Source organism: Oxyura jamaicensis, chromosome Z (genome assembly GCF_011077185.1).
Source record: "Oxyura jamaicensis isolate SHBP4307 breed ruddy duck chromosome Z, BPBGC_Ojam_1.0, whole genome shotgun sequence".
NCBI classification, from domain to species: domain Eukaryota; kingdom Metazoa; phylum Chordata; class Aves; order Anseriformes; family Anatidae; genus Oxyura; species Oxyura jamaicensis.
In genome coordinates this window covers 51,996,429-52,000,948 of record NC_048926.1, presented here as the reverse complement: position 1 = coordinate 52,000,948, position 4,520 = coordinate 51,996,429, and positions in this window count along the sequence as shown.

The following is a 4,520-nucleotide window of genomic DNA, read 5'->3' as shown; positions in this document are numbered from 1 at the left end:
GCCCTTTGAACTGTATAGGAGAGAGCCTGAAGTGCACCATTAAACTGCTCTCTTCATTTGGGGAGGTAATTTCCCTTTTTATCTTTGTAGTTACAGTATTTCCAGTCCGCACCCCCATAGGAGAGGAAGAAACTGCAACTTGTTTCACTGGTTGAGCAGAGCATTTTGCCTTGCAAGCTCTGCATCACCATGCTCTCTGTGCATACAGCCTTGATTATGTTTTTTAACTTTTATATTTGAAAATAAATTGGGGAAAAAATAGCTGGATTGTTTCCAGACTCTCATTTTTTCTGCCTTGTTACTGTGTTTCCTGCCACCATCTGGGCTTTTTCCAGAGTGTATCTGAAAATACATGTATTAATGCTGGGATTTTCAACCTTCTCTGGAAAATGGGCAGTAGTATCAATAAAGCAATGTACTCTGGGCAACACTAAGGCATTCCTGTCAGCCTGAAAGCAGGAGCAGAGAGCTCAGTTTGGATTTTTAACTTCTACAGCCCGAAGCAGTCGTCGAGGATCTTGCAGACAAGTAGCTATGCATGGAGAAAAGGAACCCTCGTGCGAAACAGCGAGAGGTATTCAATATTTAGTGCAGGGAGTCTGATGCATTGAACTAGGCTTTGCCCTAATACTTCTCATATGGAGCAGTTAGGCTGCTGAGGCACGCTCATTAAAATTTACATATGTCACATCCTGGAATTGTAACAGCGCTTGTAACTGTTCAGTTTTCCTTTCTGTCTTGCAACACATGCTTTCAGACTGTGCTTCTGCACAGCCTGAGAGACATCTGCTGGTGGAAGGTATTGTAGCATTGTAGCATTTTCCACGAATACAGAATTTGAAACACAGGCAGTCTGGACAGTAATGACAGAGATGGCAGTAATATCACACATGTCAAGTAATTCAGTGAGTAAAAGGTTAAGAGAAGACTGGTAAATGCAGAGATTGTTAACTAGTCAATCTTAACCAGCTTTCTAATTCTGTAAATGCACTTTTTTCATACACAACTGCTGCCCTGGCTTGAAAGCAGATGGATGCATGCAGTCTACAGCATGTTTAGGCTCACGCTTATGCAATTAAAAGCTACTTCTTGACCAAACTGAAAGGTCCAGAGCATCTATCAAAAATCATAGGATTTATTGCTTCTTTTGGTAGAACTACAGACTGATTTTTATTTCTTTTCCAAAGGGCAGAAAACAACAACAAGAAGAGTATTTCCTTTAAAGGAGCTGTGTTATTTCATATGGGCTGATGACCTAGTGCAAAAGCTGTCATACTTCTTTTCTTTTCCAAAACTAGGAAAATTAGATGACCAAACAGTCTGGTAGTCATGGCTGGAAAAAAAAAATAGCCTTGAGTTTTGCCTACTGCATTTAAGTTGCTTGTTACATCAGTACAAAACACGCAAGGTGAAAGTCATCAACAGTAATGTAGGCTTAGTGGCTGATTTGCATGTCTGTTTAACTGTTACTTCCAAAGAAGAGGTTTGCATTAGAATTGAGAGTGGCATGTAATTGAAATTGCATGTAAATTGCATGTAATCTAAATTGCTTACATATTATAATTCATCTCCCACATAGCATTTTTCATAGCTAAATATGGTCAACCTGTCTCCAACTGCTTGCAAAAAACGCTGTCTCCAATGCTTGCAAAAGCTCTGTTTCTTTCACTGAGATTTGATGGAGGCTAGAAAGCTGCACGATGATCAGAACCTGCTGAACAACAGCCAGGGATCAGAGATGGTTCTTGAGGACAAGTGCCAGCCAGGTCTTTGGAATAAACCCCACAAGCACATTTTCAAAGCAAGTCTCCTCCTGACTATGGGTGGGTATTGGGATGTCAAAATGGCCTTGTGAAAACCTCTCTCTGGTAGTCCTGGTGTATCCCTGAAGCTGGCAATATACAAGTAACAGTCACCTTCTCTGTGCCTTCCTGTGTGCATATAAAATTTGCCATGGTTAGAGTCTGTCTTTTGGGAAGTTCCAGAGGTAATTGTCTAGAGTTGACTTACAGGGCTTCTGTCAAAAGGAATTAGCATTTCAGCAACTCCTTGGCCAATTCCATGACAGTACTAAAATAGCTGACTGCCTTACACATCAGCTGGCCTTACTTAGGAGGAACAACTCAAAGGTTTTTAGAAACAAAATAGTTATCATTCTTCCATTGCTTCCTGCCAGAAAGTTCTTCTGGCCCAAGAGGTTTCAAGGGAATGAGCGTCTTTATTTTTCTCTCCATCTGTCTCTATTTATAGCTTATGAGTATTGGAAAATATGTGACAAGGAACTGGGAGAGGAATGGATTTTTAGACTTCAAGCTCAAATATTTTCTAGGGAAGCCTGAGCTGTTCTTGATGAAAAGGATAGCCTGACAGCAAAGCCTCGAGAGGGAGGCTTGTGCTGTGCTCAAGGTACGCATCTGAAAAAGGGAAAGTGATTACTTTCAGGAATAAATCTTCGGTGGAAGCAGAGGGTTCCCCATCACTTTAAGTGTTCATCTGGACTCCAGAAGCCTCCCTTGAAACTCCCTTTTAGATATAATGAAATTCAGCAGCCTTTGTTTGCGGCCAGATTGAGTGCTCCTTCTCCTGTTGATTAGCACTGTTCATGCCAGTAGTTGCAGCGTGAGAAAATATTACTCAGCATCAGTAAGAAACACTCGTTTTAAATAAATACAGTTAAACTGTGTTCCATCATTTCCTTCATTTTCCCATGATCATTTTGTGCACTGATGGCTGCATTTGGTTAGTAAGACGGCTGGATCCTCACACGGAGCAGGCTGGCAAAATTCACCCAAATTCCTTGAAGTCAAGGCAATCTTTTTCTAAGGTTATTAATTTGCAGATATCTAGCACTTGTCCTTCAAACTTTGAACCTTATCACGGTGAAGTCAGCAGCAGTGTCTTCACTGACTTCAGCAGAAGCAGACCTTGTGTCATTGCTGCTCAACTACAAGCCTTTGGATCTTTTTACCCTCTATGGGAAGCAGGGATGCGTCAGATGTGATTATTCCTTTGCTGGTTATTCAGGTTTTCTCTCATTTCCTTTTGCTTTGCTATTGCAGATGATATTTCACCTTCACTGTTTTATATTCCACCAGAATGTAATTTGAAATGCATTGGTCTTATTTACAATTTTTAACACTACTCATTCCTCCTTCTCCTCATATTTTTCGTTTCCACAGTCTGGGCCTTTACATAAAACCATCTGTCTTGAAAGTGTGGTTGTACTTCACCTGGGAGCTCATTGGAGGCAATGTCCACTCGCAACATTTCAGAGTAGCTCCAAAGTTGCTCAGACTTTTGCTTTGAAACCATCCTGCCTCTCTGAAAGGAAAAAAAAAAAAAGAAAAAAAAAGAAAAAAAAAAGAGTAAACCAAGGTAAACAAACTTAAAATATGTCGCTATCACACAGCACATTTATAATTAAGCTGACAGGGCTGGCTGATACCAGAGAAGGTGGAGAACAGTGAAATTAACTTTCTACTGCTGTCATGTCACTTTGATTTGCATGTGTTCGGGAATGCATGCTGTAGGTACTGGTGATGCTTCCTTGTTAACATTAATTAGAGAAGGCTTTGGTTCTGTGTCATTCTGTTTGTAATAGTATCCTGCAAAAGTCGAGTGTGTATGTGTAATGTATCATACATGTGTATGCAAAGAGTATTTGACTTAAAAATCAAAAAGTGATACCCTGTATTCTTTTCAGTAGTTACAATAGAGGACCAAAGGCTGTTTTCAGCTGAGATCAGCTGGGTAGATGGTGTCAGTGACAGATGAATTTGGCCTAATGCCTGTATATTGTGATACTTGATATTTTTGGCAAACTACATAAACAAATATTGCGGTATTGTTCTTGGCAAACAACATGAATACCACTCTTGCTTTATTCTCTTTGTCTCCACAAACACTTTATGGCAAGTATTCATCACCAAATAAAATACGAGACCATATATACTGCAAAACCCATTAGGTCATGTATTTTGGCACTTTGTTAGGCTGCAAGGTCTGCCACAAACTTGGCTGAGCTGTGCACAACACTGACGGTATTTCCCATGCAATGTAAACGAGCTGCCCTTTTCCCTTTGCACACGTAGGTCTGTATGTGACTTGGTGGGTGGTGGTACTGTGCAAGTACCTAGGACCTGTGTGTGAAATTTACATGCTTTAAATACACCTTTGTTATGACTTTTTAAAGAGCATTTACACCACTGTTGCATTTGTACGCTTTTTTTTTTTTTTTCCCCGCACTGCCTTCCCTCACCAGCTGATGCTTTCTGTTTATCCCAGCAGACCCCCAACACCCAAGTATCTCCAGAACCTAAGGGCTGCTGCTGTTTGAGTTATGCTAGAAGTTAACGGTAACAACACAACGCTTCTTCTACCAACCCTCTCTCCTCCTGCCCCATTGCTAATAATGGCTCCAATTAGCTTAAAGTACCATCAATGCCACGAGTGCAGTCTCTTCTTGGAAGATCTCCCTGGGAAGTCTGAGGCTTTGGCTTCTCCATCAATATTTTATTCTG